At 44.5% G+C, this 19,566-nt stretch overlaps 1 long non-coding RNA gene across 1 annotated transcript; it reads right to left on the bottom strand.

Moving 5' to 3' along the window:
* Positions 1 to 623: 623 nt before the first annotated feature.
* On the bottom strand, positions 624 to 19,124 carry LOC138642110 (uncharacterized). The gene is made up of 3 exons (XR_011313999.1): positions 19,000 to 19,124; positions 3,819 to 4,049; positions 624 to 2,175 (listed from the first exon to the last, which is right to left on the bottom strand). It is a non-coding gene; the product is annotated as an uncharacterized lncRNA (long non-coding RNA).
* Between the last annotated feature and the right edge of the window lie 442 nt (positions 19,125 to 19,566).

Genomic DNA, 19,566 nt, shown 5'->3' with positions numbered 1-19,566 from the left:
TTGTGCTGTAGCGATTTCCACTGTCCAACACCACCATTTGTTTGCAGGGACAGTGGAGGCTATATTTTTGTGCATCAGCTCTGTAACTTATTAGGCTGCCTTATAAGGCTCCCTGATAGCTGCATTGCTGTTTGTACGCCGCTGTGCAAACCAACTGCTTTTTTTAAAAGCAAAAATCCTGTTGCTCCTTTCTGCACAGTTATCTTGTTTATTTGTCCACACTTTTGCGTGCAGCAGTCCTTTTTATTGCTGCCATACTTTTCCTGAGATCATTGTAGGGAGATTGAAATTGTACTACAGTCCTTGTATTTTTTCATATATCATATACCACTTTCTGCCACTTGCATTGTGTTGTTTTATGCACAGGGCCTGAGGTTTGGTTTAGTCTCCCCCCAAAAAAAAGTGAGATTCAAATGATCAAAAAGTGGATATACTTCTGTCCTGTTAGTTTGTGGTATATCAGCCAGCCACTTTCTGCCACTTACATTGTGTTGGTATATACACTGGGCCAATGTTAAAAATTCTTATTTCGCACATATATTTAATCAGGACTATTCACCAGTTGTTTACTCTTAAAGAAAAATGTCACGGTATTCTCATGAAAAATATAGTGGTTTATTGAATTGTCCACAGAAAAACCACATTGCAGCAATAACATAAAAGTAGATGAAATAGTTATGAACATATTGTCCATGTGTAAATATCAGCGCTTGTCTTGTTACTCATCTTTCCCAAGGTCCTGAATGGTAAAACCGTCTGTCTGTGTGAATTCTGAAGTCATCATGGCATGGAGTAGAATTATGACTATCAGCTGTTGCTTCTTTGTCCGACGTCCATGGTGAAGGCAGGGGTGACAGTCCCACGTGACAAAAGGCCCCCACACCCTCCTAAGAGACGTTTATATACGTTTCCTACAGACCACGTGTCCTCTGTATATGGAGTTAACTTATACTCTGAGCTACATACACAGAAATAGCTTTTGATAGTGTCAGCAAGAAGCAATGTGCTCAGTACAGAATAAGAATAATTCAATTACGGTAATAATTAATATTTAACAATTCCCCCTTTTGAGGGTGACAGACATTGATTGGAACCCTCAAATTAAAAATATTAATAGGCATTTGGCAAAATAATGTAATAATAATAATATCAATAATAATATTGTTATATGTTCTCAATAATATAATGATATGTAAATTCATGTTATGGTAAGCCGTGACTAATATTCATAGAATATATATATAATTATACTTCCCTATATCTACTTGAAGCATCTCAGGTCTGATCACCATCTGATGTCATCTGGTCTTAATATTGATATCTTCTTGGTTCTTTTAAAACAATCTTTAATATAAGTCTTTTGAAATAAATGATAGCATGTAGATATGTAGAGACTGTGTGTCATGTGTCAATCAAAGTCCATAAATTCAAATGTTGATAAGAAAACAAAGTTCATAGATGAAATGTAGCTTTAATATCTGTGCAGTGTCACTTTAGAGACCTGGACTTACATTGGAAATCATCTGGAATCCTTCCATATCATCCACACTGGTCTTGGAACAGGTGTGACATCTTTGGTCAGCACAGCAAGGGTTACATTGACTCTTCCTTGCTAAACATAGCACCATAACCAGTCCTTAGTGCACAGGACACATGTCAGGGTTGAATTACCTGAGTGTTCACCAGCTTTCATGGAAGTCTTATAGGTGATAGGAAACCACTGGAACGTAATAACACAGTTCATCTTTGATACTGTACTCAGTTGTCAGTGCTGGATGCTGCAGTCGTGAGTGGTGACATGAATTGTATTTGACACAGTCTATTATTACTCAGAAATCATAGCATTGTTACCTTGTGGAACTTCTGGATAACGGCTTTTCTTCTTGCAACTTTTAAGAATCAATTGAATTTAGAAAAATGAAATGTCTTTATTAACATAACTCCGGTATCTTGATTGAAGTCTTCATTCCCTAATCTATACCAAATCTGGTAATTTTCCTAACTTATAATATCACAGCGTACCATAGCAATCAATAATATTGTTAGTTATATATTATTTATTTTAAGTGTTAAATATATAAAAATCATGCAGTTAATATAACTTCCTGTGTGAATAAGACATAAATTCATGAAACAGGTATTTTTTTGTTCAATCCTTGCTTTGAAAGTAAAATTCTAAGGGAAAATGAAAGATAAAGGTTAATTTCATATTTATTTAAAACCAAAATAATTTAAATATCTTATACATATGTATATATTTAATAAATGTATTTAATGTAATTCTAAATATTATTACTGGAGTAAATTTTAATTATTTCATTATACATATAAAAATACAGTTAATATAATCTCTACTTATACAAATATGCTACAGTATTTACTGTATATTATATTAATATATGTAACTGCAGAATTATATTGAATAAAATAATTACATTAATAAATAATACATTGTATAACTCATCATATAATATAAAATAATTACATTTTTAGCCAATTCTTAAACCAAAATGTACCTCTCTGTCGATAATTTGTTGAAAACCTAAAACTGCCATCTTTAGTCTTATGAGCTGTGAAAACGGAGTGTTCAGCTCACCCCCTATGCTGTTGCACACCTGCTTCTGTTTGTCAATTTCCGCCATCTTTACAGACAGATCTGGCCCTTCAGTTTTTAACTCTTTCAGAGCAACTTCTTTAATGGACTCATAGGGTTTGTAGCAAATATGTAATTTTCTTCGTACTTCATAGATGTGATTTTGGATCAGGTTTGCAGATTTTGATTTTGGCTTTTGATAAGATTGAATTCTGCCTGGTTTCAAAAACTTAGTAAAATTTGTTTTCCTTTCAAGATTCTCATGTTTTCTAGAAAAATCAAGGGATTGCGCACATTCATATAAAGAATTTTTCTGTGAAGCAATTATACGAGATGCAGGATTTAAGAATTTAAATTTGTTTACAAAACAATTTATCATTGATTGTTCATTCAAATTCGTACTGACCAATTTGTAAACCCTTTCAAAAATGGACATAAATGTAAAAGTACATTCTTTCCAGCCAATCTTCAATTTTAGAAGAATATCAAGATCTGGATAATTTTCTTTTAATCCACAGAATATCAAAATTTTTAATCTTTCTACATCAGTCATGTCTTCATGGAACTCATCATTCTGCATTTTTAATGAAAATCTCCTGATAAAAGTTACTGGTAGCCACATTTATTTTTCTGCTCATTAGTCAAATCAAACTTATCAGCAAAACTCTCAAATATCTCTGAATTTCTGCACACATGGATTTTATCATCATATGCAGGAATGATTTTACATAACTTTAGCAAGATTTTCCTAGATTTAGGTTGGAGTTGGGCCTCGTCTTCTATTTTTAGTGGTTGTACATCTGTCCCTCGTGCATCATCTTTGTCAGTTGTCATGTCTCCTACATGTCCTCCATCTTGTTTTTCATCATCATGAGAGACAAAGTCACCTTGGGTGGTCAATACAGACACGTGCGTCACATCTTCCTCACTCTTGACATTACAGTCAATCTTGGGAACATCATTAGTTTCCTTAGAAATTCTTTCTACACTGTATTTTTTGGACTTCTCTGTAACGTACTTGGGAAATACATCAATCATATGTAATATATTTTTCAGTTGCTCTTTTTCTTTTTTCCTAGACATTAGCTTAGAATCTAACTTTAAATTTGCCATCTTGCATTCTGCAAATAAACTAAGCCAAAATATTTCTAAGCTAGATTTGTACAAACTTTCAAATTCTATCTAACTTGATTTAGCATATGAATTAATCAAATCCATTTCTTACCTTAAAATGTCTCAGCTTGTAGTCCCTTTGCTGCACAACGCTGGACTCTGGTCATCAGCACGGCTATTTTCAGCACGTCTATCTTCAGCACTTCCAATGCTAATGCTTGTCAATCCATCTGACACCTGTTAGTCTGTTTCATAGGTTCTTGTGAGATCTTTGTGACTTGAAGTTTTGAAGTGAAATTTCTGAAAACTTGCATAACATCTAGCGGAGCTCTTCTCTCTTCCCCTGTGTGCAAGATTGAAGGAAATTCACGCAAAAATAGCACAAAAAATCAAAACTGGCTGGCTTGGCCAATGTTAAAAATTCTTATTTCGCACATTTATTTAATCAGGACTATTCACCAGGTGCTTACTCTTAAAGAAAAATGTCACGGTATTCTCATGAAAAATATAGTGGTTTATTGAATTGTCCACAGAAAAACCACATTGCAGCAATAACATAAAAGTAGATGAAATAGTTATGAACATATTGTCCATGTGTAAATATCAGCGCTTGTCTTGTTACTCATCTTTCCCAAGGTCCTGAATGGTAAAACCGTCTGTCTGTGTGAAGTCTGAAGTCATCATGGCATGGAGTAGAATTATGACTATCAGCTGTTGCTTCTTTGTCCGACGTCCATGGTGAAGGCAGGGGTGACAGTCCCACGTGACAAAAGGCCCCCACACCCTCCTAAGAGACGTTTATATACGTTTCCTACAGACCACGTGTCCTCTGTATATGGAGTTAACTTATACTCTGAGCTACATACACAGAAATAGCTTTTGATAGTGTCAGCAAGAAGCAATGTGCTCAGTACAGAATAAGAATAATTCAATTACGGTAATAATTAATATTTAACAGCCTAAGTTGTGGTTCAGTCTCCCCCCAAAAAAGGGGAGATTCAAATTGTCACAAAGTGGATATACTGCAGTCCTGTTAGTTTGTGGTATATCAGCCAGCCACTTTCAGCCACTTACATTGTGTTTTTTTTGCACAGGGCCTGATTTTTTGTTCAGTCTCCCAAAAAAAGGGAGATTTAATATCTCAACACGTTTATATACTCCTTCTACCTTGTTTTACAGTACCATATAACCGTTGTTATTTTGGTTAGATTTTCCAAAAAATGAGGAAGTCAGGTGGAAGAGGCCGTGGGCAGTGGTTGCGAGCTTGTACTGATGGTGGTCTTGGTGCATCTGGTGGTAGTGGCAAAAGCACAATAGCACCTAAGGCTGGAGGTGTTGAGCCAGCGTCATCGTCTGGCTACACAAGGCCTCAAAGGCTCCCTTATCTGGGAGTAGGAAAGCAGCTTTTAAAGCCGGAGCAGCTGGAAAAAGTTTTGGCTTTCCTTGCTGACTCAGCCTCTAGCTCTTTCGCCTCCTCTTCAGAAAGTTCCAAATATAAAAGCAGCGAGTCGTCAGTGGATGCTCCCGGTCAGAAACAAGACGTTTCCTTGTGTCCTTCACCCAAACCAAAAGTGAAGGATGCGTCAGGCGACACTACAGGTTACTCCATGGAGCTCTTTACACATACCATGCCTGGGTTAGAACGGGAAATTGTTAACTGCCCATTACAAGATGAATCGGACATGGAGTGCACTGATGCACAGCCACAGCTAGATTATAATGCTGTTCCTTTGAGTCAGATCACTACATTGCCCTCGCAGTGTACTGAGCTAGAATCTGACCCTGATGAGACTATGGTGCCCCGTCCCGAACGCTATAGCACCTTACACGGTGACACAGAGGAAGGTGCACATGACATTGAAGAGGAGGTGATTGTTGACCCAGATTGGCAGCCATTGGGGGAAGAGGGTGCCGCTACCAGTAGCTCAGAAGCGGAGGAGGATGATCCGTAGCAGCCATCTACATCGCAACAGCTGTCATCTGGCAGGCCCGTATCAGGCCAAAAACGTTTGTCAAAAACAAAAACAGTTTTAGAACAGCGTGGCCATCTGGGGAAAGTAGGACAGCGTGCAATGCCTGAAAAGGTATTCTATAGTAGGAAGAGTGCTGTGTGGCAATTTTTTAACTAAGATCTGAATGATCAGTCAAAAGTTATCTGTAAGAAATGCTCAAAGACCTTTAGCAGAGGAAAGAATCTTAAAAATTTAAATACAACGTGCATGCTTAGACATTTAACCAGCATGCACTTGCAAGCCTGGACTAACTACCAAATGTCCCGTACTGTTGGTGCACCTGCTCAGAATGAAGGTAGTCAGCAATGCTACATTGCTTCCCTCACAGTAAGCCCAACGGTTAGGACACCACCAGCAGCAAATGTGGAGGTATCGTCGCAAGGCCAAAGCAGTCAGGGAATCACAAGGTTATTGGTAGGAAACACTGTATGTAGGCCAACATCGAGAATACCATCGCCAACCCTCTCTCAATCCGCCGTGTCCACAACCACCACCACTGCTAGTTCCACCATATGCACCTCTCCAGTCCAGCTCACCCTACAAGAGGAAAAGAAAGTAGTCATCCTCTCATCCGCGTACACAGGGTTTGAACGCCCACATTGCTAGACTAATCTCGTTAGAGATGATGCCCTACTGGTTGGTTGAAAGTGAAGCTTTCAAAGCCCTGATGGCCTACGCAGTACCACTCTATGACCTACCCAGTCGACACTTCTTTGCGAGAAAAGCCATCCCAGCCCTCCACCAGCATGTCAAAGACCGCAGTGTCCATGCACTCAGGCAATCAGTCAGTAGAATGGTGCACCTCACAACAGATGCATGGACCAGTAGGCATGGCCAGGGACGTTACTTGTCCATCTTGGCACACTGGGTTAATGTGGTGGATGCAGGGTCCACAGGGGACAGCCATAGTGGGACAGTTCTGCCTAGCCCACGGACAAGGAAACAGTTGGCTGTAGGCGTTCGCCACCCCTCCTCCTCCAGAAGCGAAAGCTCGTCCACAGAGCGCAGTCGTACAACCACTCCATCCGCAGTTGCCAGTATTGCACACGAGGTGTCCCATTATCAAACAGCTAGTGGTAAGTGTCAGCAGGCTGTGTTAGAAATGAAGTGTTTGGGCGACAACAGACACACCGCGGAAGTACTGGCCAAGTACTTGCAGCAACAAATTCAGTCATGTCTGGGCAGTGTACATCTTGAGGTAAGCAAGGTAGTCAGTGATAACGGAAGGAATTTTATTGCTGCCATAGCCCTTTCAGAACTTAAACACATACCTTGCCTGGCTCACACCTTGAACTTGGTGGTGCAGTGCTTCCTCAAAAATTATCCGGAGTTACCAGCCCTGCTCCTGAAGGTGCAAAGACTTTGCTCGCACATCCGCCGGTCGCCCGTACACTCCAGCCGTATGCTGAAACATCAGCGATCGCTGAATCTTCCCCAGCACCGCCTAATAATCAACGTTGCAACAAGGTGGAACTCCACACTCCACATGCTTCAGAGGCTGTGCGAACAGAGGCGTGCTGTAATTAATTTGTGGGAGGATACACATACATGGGCAGGTAGTTGGATGGCAGACATGGAGTTGTCTGGTGTGCAGTGGTCGAAGCTCCAAGACCTCTGTCAAGTCCTTCAGTGTTTTGAGGAATGCACACGGCTGGTAAGTGCAGACGACGCCATCATAAGCATGAGCTTCCCACTAATGCGTCTGCTGATGCAAAGTTCGATGCACATTAAGGAGCTGGCATCTGCAGCAGAGGAGGAGGGATGCCTTGATGACTGTCAGCCATTGTCTGCTCAGGGAACTCTCCTGGACGAGGTGGCGGATGAAGAGGAGGAGGAGGATGATGGGATGAATATTTATGGAAGATGGATGCTTCACAGGGGGCAATAGAAACTGGTGGCTTTGCAAGGTCAGATACAGGGTTTTGTGGGACACAAGTGATGTTGATTTGCAAGAAAGTGCTCCTCAACCCAGCACAAGCAGTGAATTGACACCTGGAACATTGGCCCACATGGCTGAGTATGCCTTGCGTATCCTAAAAAGGGACCCCCGCATTATCAAAATGATGACCAATGACGATTACTGGTTGGCCTGCCTCCTGGATCCACGATATAAAGGAAAATGACAAAATATCATGCCACATGAGAACCTTGAGCAAATATTGGCTACCAAACAAGCAACTCTTGTAGACCGTTTGGTTCAGGCATTCCCAGCACACAGCGGCAGTGATGGTTCTCACATGAGCCGTAGGGGGCCACATGGCAGAGGCGTTAGAGGTGCACAAATCCGAAGTGGCATTGGACAGAGGGGTTTTATGGCCACGTTGTGGAGTGATTTTGCAATGACCGCTGACACGACAGGTGGTGCTGCATCGATTCAAAGTGACAGGAGACAGCATTTGTCCAGTATGGTTATGAATTACTTTTCCTCCCTTATCGATGTTCTCCCTCACAGGTCAGTCCCCTTTGATTACTGGGCATCTAAAATAGACACCTGGCCTGAATTGGCAGAATATGCATTACAGGAGCTCGCTTGCCCTGCTTCTAGTGTGCTATCAGAAAGAGTCTTCAGTGCTGCTGGTTCAATACTGACCGAAAAAAGGACTGGCTACCCAGAATGTTGATGATCTAACCTTCATTAAAATGAACCATTCATGGATTTCAAATTATTTTGCCCCACCTTCTCATGCTGACACGTAGCTTGCCTGAAAAATGTCTTGCTTTTGGCCTCCTCTTACTGACATCTCCAATTCCGCCATTTGCAGCTGCTGAATGTCCACCATAGGCCATTTTTATACCTCCCTAAATGGGCTGACTCCCCCCACAGGGCCGTGGGCACCACCTGGCGCAAGCACCCGTGCGAGTGCCGTTTGCCTGGACAGGTGGGTGCGCCCACTCTTGGGCAACGGCACTAGCACAGGGTCCCTCATAGTACAATGAAGTGTCTCTGATGGTGGTGGTGCACAACCAACATCAGACACACCGTCATAATATGAGGGGCCCTGTGCCAATACCGCCGCCCACGAGAGAGTGTTCCCCCCCAGCTCGAACAGCGCTCTACCACTTGCAATACTTACTTCTCCCTGCTCCACCACTGGGTAGTCTGTGCTGTTAAATCCTTCAATGGCACTGCCAATGCAAATTTGTTGAAATGATAGATAATAGTTAAAATATACAGAGGCACTGGCCTCCATTTTGACCAGTTAATACTTTGCACCTACTACCACTGTCTGCTACTCAGCAGAGGAGCCCACCCCAGTACTAAGCTATGCCGCCTGTTTAGTCCTGTTACCAATTTTGATCTGCATTTAGCCTATTTTTTTATTTTGGGCCTACTAACTGTGTCTGCGCCACTCATTACAGTTGTCCTCCTCTGAACAAAGCTATGCCGCCAGTTTAGTCCTGTTACCAATTTTGAACTGCATTTAGCCTACTTTTTTATTATGGGCCTACAAACTGTGTCTGCGCCACTCATTATTGTCCTCCACTGAACAAAGCAATGCCGCCTGTTTAGTCCTGTTACCAATTTTGAACTGCATTTAGCCTACTTTTTTATTTTGGGCCATCTAACTGTGTCTGCGCCACTCATTACAGTTGTCCTCCACTGAACAAAGCTATGCCGCCTGTTTTGTCCTGTTACCAATTTTGAACTGCATTCAGCCTACTTTATTATTTGGGCCTATATATGTGTTTCCTCCTCATCCTGCCCATTGCCCAGCCACTGCTAGATGAGTCTTCTGGCACATTGACCCAGATTACTACAGATTACCTTGCACTCTACACAGCCTGAATCTGACCCTGCTGAAAGTCAGGTTCCCCTTCCTGCATACTATACCACCTTACACGGGGACAAAGAGGAAGGTGCAGATGAAAGTGCAGGTTCCTTCATCTGGTGGGGGGGCATACTCGTTGGTGACGTCACTGGCACAGGGCCCCTCATAGTATGGAAAAGTGTCTCTGGCAGTGAGAGGCGCCTCCCGCCGTCAAACACATTGCCGTACTTTGAGGGGCCCTGTGCCAGTGCCAACAAGTGCCCCCCCCCCCCGCTTGCTCAGGATCACAGCACTTGCAAAGTTGAAATACTTACCTCTCCCTGCTCCACCGCTGTGACATATTCCGCGTTTCCTGGGCCCATGAAAATTTGAGCCAGCCCTACCCCCCCATAACTTTAGCCAAATAACCCCCTGTTTTCAATGTCTAACTATTATTATAAAATAAATTAAGATTGACAAGCTTAAGAAATAAGAATTTATGTTTTTGGCTTTAAAATGGGCACTGTAGGTGTTTTCTTGTCCTCCACTCACTGCCGACTTTGATTCCCCATTGACTTGCATTGGGTGTTAGGGCTAGCGGAACGCACCAAATAAAAAGACAGATAGTGTATGGTGCGTTCGCAGCCCGGGGTCCACCGTGCAGAGATGGAACCTGCTGCTAAGTAATGACGGACTATATGGCGGTACTCATAAGTAACACACGTGGGTTAAACTTCACCCAGCGTGAAGGAAGCGATCCTGTTGCGTCACAGGATCGCGGTACCGCACATAGAAGGCGAGCAAGTAGTCAGCGAACTCAACCCCAACTAGGATTGAAGTCCGATTAGACCCTTGCTGGCACAACACCGCAACTGGGTGTGTAAGGAAGCTGAATAACAATATTAGGGCACAAGAGTGCATGCGGTGCCGCACTGACGAACGCCACTAACCACCCAGGCTTGGGTAAGGAAAGCACAGAGGAAGTGCACGGCGCCGTACTGGCGGTCACAGCAACTGGACGCTGTAACGTGTGATTAGTGCTGTAGGATGAGTCGGGTGCTAGATAGCAACCATACACCTTCCGCGAACAGACATTCAATAGGGAAGGGGTATCCAAGGACGACTTGCACTCACAACAAACACACGTAAGCAAATGTACACTAGCGCATGGCCGTGCGGTCATGTGCAGTTTATATAGTTGCAGCACAGGAAGTGGCCACAGAAACTTTGCCCTTCCAAGACCTGCCAAGAGGACCAATGGAATGTGCTGCAGGACCTGAGCACATGACCCTCGATCTCCAACGGGAGATCTTGCCCTGGGCATGCTCAGTGTGTGCAGACAAGGACTTAGTCCCAGAGAAGTCTGCTCGCTGCTGACCAGCACTGGGTTTAATGGCAGAAGCTGAAGAAGCAGCAGTAACTCTCTGTACAGAGTGAGACTGAGCAAGACGCTGGGACCGACGTCCCTGCTGAGCAGACTCCACTGCGGCTGGATAAGAATGGGAGACCGCAGCGGAGATGGCTCGAGATTCCCCCTGTGCAGAAGCGGGAACTCGAGACCTAACATTACCCCCCCTCCTAGGGCCCCCCCCCCTCCTTGGGCCTCGCTGCGCTCGAAGGCAGCAATGAGCTGTGGGGCCCGAATGTTTTCAGCAGACTCCCATGACCTGTCCTCTGGGCCATAACCCTTCCAATCCACCAGATAGAACTTTTTGCCGCGTACCACCTTGCACCCCAAAATAGCGTTCACCTCGTAATCGTCCGTAGACGAACCCGATGTCCCGGCAGATGACTCGGAAAACCGGGACATGTATACGGGTTTCAAGAGGGACACATGAAAGGTGTCGGTGATACCCAAGCGTGGAGGAAGAGCCAAACGGTAGACCACAGGATTAACCTGTTCGAGAACCTTGAAGGGACCCAAGTAGCGAGGAGCAAACTTAGTGGACTCAACTCACAGCCTGATGTTACGGGCGGAGAGCCACACCAAGTCGCCAGGAGCAAAGGTCGGAGCGGGGCGCCGATGAACATCGGCGGAGGACCTCATTCTCTCCTTGGAGGCCCGAATGGCATCCTGCGTGCGGTCCCAAATGTCCCGTGCCTCCACAGCCCAGTCTGCCACCCTGGAGTCAGCAGAAGACACAGGCATGGGCACAGGAACACGCGGATGCTGGCCGTAATTTAGGAGGAATGGAGTCTGACCAGTGGAGTCGGCTACGGCATTGTTAAGTGCAAACTCTGCCCACGGTAGCAAGGATGCCCAGTCATCCTGCCTGGCAGAAACAAAATGTCGTAAATATGTGACCAAGGTCTGGTTGGCCCTCTCTACCAACTCATTCGTCTCGGGATGATATGCCGAAGAGAGATTCAACTCAATATTGAGTAGATGACAAAGCTCTCTCCAGAATCGAGACGCAAACTGGGGACCCCGGTCACTAACAATTTTGTCTGGCATACCGTGTAGGCGAAAGATATGCTTGACGAACAAGACAGCCAACGCCCGTGCAGAAGGTAGCCGTGGAAGAGGCACCAAGTGCACCATTTTGGAAAAATGGTCGGTGATCACCCAGATAAAGGTGTAGTTACGAGACTTGGGTAAGCCCACCACAAAGTCCATCCCGACCACCTCCCAGGGCCTGTCCGCCACCGACAGAGGAAAAAGCAAACCAGCTGGCCGTTGCCGAGGAGTCTTGTTCTTGGCGCAAGAGACACACGCCCGAACATACTCTGCGACATCACGAGCCATATGCGGCCACCAGTACGTCCTCGCCAGTAACTCAGATGTCCTTTTGGTACCAAAATGTCCACCCACCCTGGACGAGTGAGCCCAAGAGAGAACCTCCGGTCGCAAATTGGATGGAACAAAAGTCTTGCCCGGGGGCACAGACTCTAGCGAAACCGGGGCCACAGTTCTCAAGCTCTCGGTGGGGACAATAAGCCGAGGATCCTCCTCCTCCTCCGCAGATGACACAACGGAGCGAGAGAGAGCGTCGGCCCAAATGTTCTTCTCCCCAGAAAGAAAATGGAGGGTGAAATGAAACCGGGAGAAGAATAAGGACCATCTGGCCTGGCGAGAATTCAACCGCTGGGCTGTCTGCAGGTACACCAAATTTTTATGGTCTGTGAAGACTTGGAAGGGAAAACGTGCTCCCTCCAAGAGATGTCTCCACTCCGAGAAAGCCAACTTCATGGCTAGCAACTCCCTGTCCCCGATGGAATAATTCCTCTCTGCTGGTGAGAAGGTCTTGGAGAAAAAGAAGCAAGGATGCTTCCGACCTTGAGCATCCTTTTGGAAGAGGACTGCTCCAGCACCAACAGAAGAGGCATCCACCTCCATGATAAATGGCTTATCAACATCGGGGCGATGTAGGATGGGAGCGCTAGCGAAGTGTGACTTTATAGAGTTAAAGGCCTTGGAGACCTCCTCAGACCACAATTTGGGATTCGCCCCCTTCTTGGTGAGAGCAACCAAGGGAGCTACCAAAGTTGAGAAGTGCGGAATGAACTGGCGATAATAATTAATGAACTCCATAAAGCGCTGCACCGCTTTAAGAGAATGGGGTTCCTGCCAGTCCATCACAGCCTGTAGTTTGGCAGGATCCATAGCCAATCCCTGGGCAGAGATGATGTAGCCTAGGAAAGGTAGGGACTCCTGCTCAAACATACACTTCTCCAACTTGGCATAGAGGGAGTTTGCCCGTAGGAGGTCGAAGACTTTGCAAACATCTCTCCGGTGGGAGTCAATATCTGGAGAGTAGATGAGAATATCATCCAGATAGACTGCGACCGAGGTGGAAAGCATATCCCGGAAGATATCGTTCACAAAGTCTTGGAAAACGGATGGGGCATTACAGAGCCCGAAGGGCATCACCAGATATTCATAGTGCCCATCCCTGGTGTTAAAAGCCGTCTTCCATTCGTCCCCCTCACGGATGCGAATCAGGTTGTAAGCACCCAGCAGATCTAGTTTAGTAAATACCCTTGCTCCCCGAAGCCTATCGAAGAGCTCAGATATCAAGGGCAAAGGATACTTATTTTTAACGGTGATAGCGTTAAGGCCCCTGTAGTCTATGCATGGACGCAATTCCCCATTCTTCTTCTGCACGAAGAAGAACCCTGCCCCAGCAGGTGACACTGACTTCCTAATGAATCCTCTTGCCAGATTTTCCTGGATGTACTGTGACATTGCCTCCGTCTCCGGGAGAGATAGCGGATAGACTCGACCCCGGGGAGGCTCAGCACCAGGCAAGAGATCAATAGGACAGTCATAGGGGCGATGGGGCGGAAGGATCTCCGCCGCCTTTTTGGAGAACACGTCTGCATAAGACCAATACTGCTTGGGGAGAGAGGAAAGATCTGCGGGTACCTCTGTAGTAGTAACCTGAACGCACTCCCTCTGACACCTACCCCCACAAGATTCACCCCATCCCAGGATTCTGCCAGAGGACCACTCGATATGAGGAGAGTGGTACCGTAGCCAAGGTATTCCCAACAGGACCTCATCAATTCCCTCTGGAATGACGAGCAGAGATATAATCTCCTGATGAGATGGCGACATGGACAGAGTAAAAGGGATGGTCTGGTGTGTTATCTGTGAGGGCAGTGTTGACCCATTCACCACTCGTACCGTTACTGGTTGAGCTAGCATAACCAGGGGTATTGCGTGACGTTGGGCGAAGGCAGAAGACATAAAATTGCCCTCCGCCCCAGAATCCACGCAGAGCTCTACCGAGTTGGAGAATGAGCCTATAGTAATTGTCCCCTTAAAGGACAATTTAGAGGCAAACATCGCCGTGTCTAGTGTACCTCCATCTACTACCACTAGACGCTGACGTTTCCTCGACCGCTGAGAACATCTGGTGGCTAGATGTCCTGACTGCTGGCAAACATGACAGACCTTGAGTGCACAAGCGGTCCGAGACTTAGATCCCGCTTGTGACACTTCCCTGGCCTCATGTGACTCAGGAACCAGGACCGGAGATTCCAGAGGTTTGGCGAAGGTAGGAGCCAGCTGAAACCTCTGCCTACACTGGGCTCGCTCTAACCTCCGCTCGTTAAAACGGAGGTCAATTCGAGTGGAGACAGTTATTAACTCCTCCAGTGTGGCAGGAATCTCCCTAGTGGCCAGAGCGTCCTTAACGTGGTCAGCCAGGCCCCTCCAAAATATGGGGATAAGAGCTTTATCCGACCAATCCAGCTCAGAAGCTAAAGTGCGGAATTGGACGGCAAAATTACTGACCAAGGACTCACCCTGAGTTAATGCCAGCAGTTGGAGCGCAGTATCATGGGTGACTTGAGGTCCTAAAAAGACCTGTTTCAGAGTGCTCAGAAACAGCGGAGCACTCTGCACCACATGATCACCACGCTCCCACAGCGGCGTAGCCCATTCCAACGCCCTGTCCGACAAGAGAGACACTATAAATCCCACCTTAGCCCGCTCTGTGGGAAAACGTGCAGCCAGGAGCTCGAGGTGAATAGAGCACTGACTCACAAATCCCCTACAAAACTTGCTATCACCAGAAAATTTTTCTGGCAGCGGGAGGCGAGAAAATGTCGGAACAGGGGTGGCAATGGACAGGGTTGCTGCAGCCACGCTAGCAGCCTGTACAGCAACTGCGGTAACATCCACAGCTGAGGTTGCGCTCTCAAGAGCCGCCAACCTACCCTCCAGCTGCTGGATATACCGCAAGAATTGCTGTTTGTTCGTCATTACTAGCCAGACCCTGGCGCTAGTGTAATATTAGGGCTAGCGGAAAGCACCAAATAATAAGACAGATAGTGTATGGTGCGTTCGCAGCCCGGGGTCCACCGTGCAGAGATGGAACCTGCTGCTAAGTAATGACGGACTATATGGCGGTACTCATAAGTATACACACGTGGGTTAAACTTCACCCAGCGTGAAGGAAGCGATCCTGTTGCATCACAGGATCGCGGTACCGCACATAGAAGGTGAGCAAGTAGTCAGCGAACTCAACCCCAACTAGGATTGAAGTCCGATTAGACCCTTGCTGGCACCACACCGCAACTGGGTGTGTAAGGAAGCTGAATAACAATATTAGGGCACAAGAGTGCATGCGGTGCCGCACTGACGAACGCCACTAACCACCCAGGCTTGGGTAAGGAAAGCACAGAGGAAGTGCACGGCGCCGTACTGGCGGTCACAGCAACTGGACGCTGTAACGTGTGATTAGTGCTGTAGGATAAGTCGGGCGCTAGATAGCAACCATACACCTTCCGCAAACAGACATTCAATAGGGAAGGGGTATCCAAGGACGACTTGCACTCACAACAAACACACGTAAGCAAATGTACACTAGCGCATGGCCGTGCGGTCATGCGCAGTTTATATAGTTGCAGCACAGGAAGTGGCCACGGAAACTTTGCCCTTCCAAGACCTGCCAAAAGGACCAATGGAATGTGCTGCAGAGCCTGAGCACATGACCCTCGATCTCCAACGGGAGATCTTGCCCTGGGCATGCTCAGTGTGTGCAGACAAGGACTTAGTCCCAGAGAAGTCCGCTCGCTGCTGACCAGCACTGGGTTTAATGGCAGAAGCTGAAGAAGCAGCAGTAACTCTCTGTACAGAGTGAGACTGAGCAAGATGCTGGGACCGACGTCCCTGCTGAGCAGACTCCACTGCGGCTGGATAAGAATGGGAGACCGCAGCGGAGATGGCTCGAGATTCCCCCTGTGCAGAAGCGGGAACTCGAGACCTAACATTGGGTTTCATGTTTCGGTCGGCCCCAAATTTTTCGAAATAATCGGCCGATTTCACCCGACCCGACTTTTGACAAAGTTGGGTTTCGCCAAACCCGACTCGATCCTAAAAAAGTAAAAGTCGCTCAACTCTAGTGGTCACTCCTGGTGGGCCCCACTGTATTGTAACCAAGCTACACAAAAAAACTGTTGTATATATTATACTTTTGTGTACTCTTTTGCTCTTCTCCCTCCCAGTCGGCAAAATGTAAGATTTTTATAGGGGGTTATTCCCCTGCAGGACTGTATACTGTAAGCAATTTAACCCCTTAACGACCGGAGGTATTTTAGTTTTTGCGTTTTTGTTTTTTGCTCCCCTTCTTTCCATAGCCATAACTTTTTTATTTTTCAGTCAAAATGGCCATGTGAGTGCTTTATGCGGGACAAGGTATACTTTTGAACGACACAATTGTTTTTAACATATCATGTACTGGATAATGGGAAAAAGTTCCAAGTGCAGTGAAATTGCAAAAAAAAGTGCAATTCCACACTTGTTTTTATTTTTTTTTTAACCATATTCACTAAATGCTAAAACTGACCTACCATTATGACTCTCCATGTCATTATGAGTTAATAGACATCAAACATGTCTAGGTTCTTTTTTATCTGAGTGGTGAAAAGAAATTCCAAACTTTGGTAAATAAATAAAGGCGCCATTTTCCGAGACCTGTAACGTCTCCATTTTTCATGATTTGGGGCAGGGTGAGGGCTTACTTTTTGCGCACCGAGCTGACGTTATTATTGATATAATTTTGGTGTATATATGATCTTTTAATCGCTCTTTATTGCATTTTATTGAAATGTATTGGCAACCAAAAAAGCAATTCTGGCATTTTGATTTTTTTTCTCGTTACGCCATTTACCGGTCGGGTTAATTTATTTTTTATATTGATAGATCGGGCAATTCTGAACCAGGCGATACCAAATATGTGTATCTTTGATTTATTTAATTTTTTTTTCGTTTTATTTTGAATTGGGCGGAATGGGGTGATTTTAACTTTTATTTTTTTTATATTTTTAAAAACATTTTATTTTTACTTTTTGCATGCTTCAATTGTCTCCATGGGAAACTAGAATCTGCACTACTTTGATCGGCTCTGCTATATACAAGCGATAATCAGATCACCAGTATGTAGCATAAATGCACACTTGCTATGAGCGCAGACAACCGGGCGGTGCTCATAGCAATCTGGCTATGACAACCATAGGGATCTGCTGGAGACCTCTGGTTGTCATGCCAACCCATCGATGACCCGTGATCACATAATGGGATCACTGATGGGTGGGATTTCCAGAGTGCTTACCAGAAGCAGGAGTTAAATGCCGCTGTCAGAGATTGACAGCAGCATTTAAGAGGTTAAAAACCACAGGTGGATCGCGATATATGTATTGTCGAGTCACCAGAAGAAAGCCATTAATGTGCAAATGCCAAAACGTATCTCACATATAATATGCAAAACAGCACAGAAATAAGCCTCAAAACTTTTGGAACAAGGTAATTTGGAGTGATGAGACCAAAATTGAACTTTTTGGTCACAACCATAAACATCACATTTGGAGAGGGGTCAACAAGACCTATGATGAAAGGAACACCAATCCTACTGTAAAGCACGGAGGTGGATTGCTGATGTTTTGGGGATCTGTGAGCGACAAAGGCACAGAAACTTAGTCAAAGTTGAAGGAAAGATGAATGCAGCATGTTATTAGCAAATACTGGAGGCAAATTTGCACTTATCAGCCCGGAAACTGCACATGGAACGTGCTTGGACTTTCCAACACAAAAACAGTTAATGCTACACAGCCTAGGAATTTACATGAACTGGAGTCTTTTTGCCAAGAAGAATGGGCAGCTTTACCATAAAGAACCTCATCTACAACTACCACAAAAGACTTCAAGCAGTCATTGATGTGAGAGGGGACAATACACGGTATTAAAAAATGGGGTATGTGAACTTTTGATCAGGGTCAGTTGGATGTTTTGGGTTGTCATTATGATTTAAAAATACAAAACACAGTAGTTTGACAATAAATGGCTTCACCCAACCACTAACGATGACAGAGGCGGAGAAAGGTTAACTCTTGACATGACCAGACCGGGAAAAAGGGAAAACAGGACCCAAAACCCGGTCTGGATCATGACAGATTACCAGTTGATTAACCCTGAATGCTATATATTAGTTACACTCCTATTAGTCTAATTTTATTTTATTTTTTTTGTGCTTGTTGTGAGTCTTTCAAGTTTTTTATTATAAAATTAAAAGTTATCCTGCAGGACTGTATACTGTAAGTACCGTATACAGCCCTCTGTGTCTGTACTGTTACATACTTAGGCAGTTAACTGGTTCATGCAGCTTTACATGAACACCTGAGCCTTACACTATGGCTGGTCTGAATAACTAAAGCAATTGTTACCATCCACCTCTCGTGTCTCCCTTTTTCCTCATAGTTTGTAAGCTTGCGAGCAGGGCCCTCATTCCTCCTGGTATCTGTTTTGAACTGTTGATCTCTGTTATGCTGTAATGTCCATTGTCTGTACAAGTCACCTCAATAAGTTGTAAAGCGCTGCGGAATATGTTGGCGCCATATAAATAAAAAATTATTATTATTATTATTACCGTAGTTTAAATCAAGTTTTAAGGATAACAGACTCCCTTTATGGATTAAATGTCAATTTATAATATTAATATTCATGCTAGATTATTATCATTATTATTATTATTATTAAATAATTGTTAACATCATAGCACAACACTGAAAATTAATAAAAAGTACTTACTCCCAACAAGCATTCCTCAGCGATGTTTCTAAAATCAGATTTTATCTGAAGTTGGGTTCTTGCTCTTTCTTGCCTGCTTTTCATATTCATATGAGTTGCATATGTGTCTGTTTGGGCCAAAACAGAACTAGGAACATCAATAAAAGTGACGAGTGGCGGATGTTTTCCTCCCATAAATCTGCACTCTTGTACTTTGATGAAAATATAGCAAAGGGCTTGATGTAATAGAACTGTACAGATCACTGGATCCATCTAGTGGTAAATCTCTTGTTAGATTAAGATGTTCTAATTTACAACCCTAAAATCCAGCTTCAATGGCATAAGTAGATTTATTGCTGTAAAAAAAAAGAAAAGTGCTTTGTTGTAAAAAAAAAATAAATAAAAATAAATTGTGTTTGTGTGAGTGTTGCTTAGGGACATGTTTTTGTAAATAAAGTGAAGCCTCTTTAAGACGGCCGGCCACCAAAAATTGCATTGAAAATGTGATTTTCTAGAGGTTGCCTTCATGAAAGGATTATTATTCATCTTCATAGATGGACATTTTCAGATTGGGCTTGTAGAAACAAG

The sequence above is a fragment of the Ranitomeya imitator genome, chromosome 1, assembly GCF_032444005.1.
Source record: "Ranitomeya imitator isolate aRanImi1 chromosome 1, aRanImi1.pri, whole genome shotgun sequence".
NCBI classification, from domain to species: Eukaryota; Metazoa; Chordata; class Amphibia; order Anura; family Dendrobatidae; genus Ranitomeya; species Ranitomeya imitator.
This window is presented reverse-complemented; position numbering and strand designations above follow the sequence as displayed.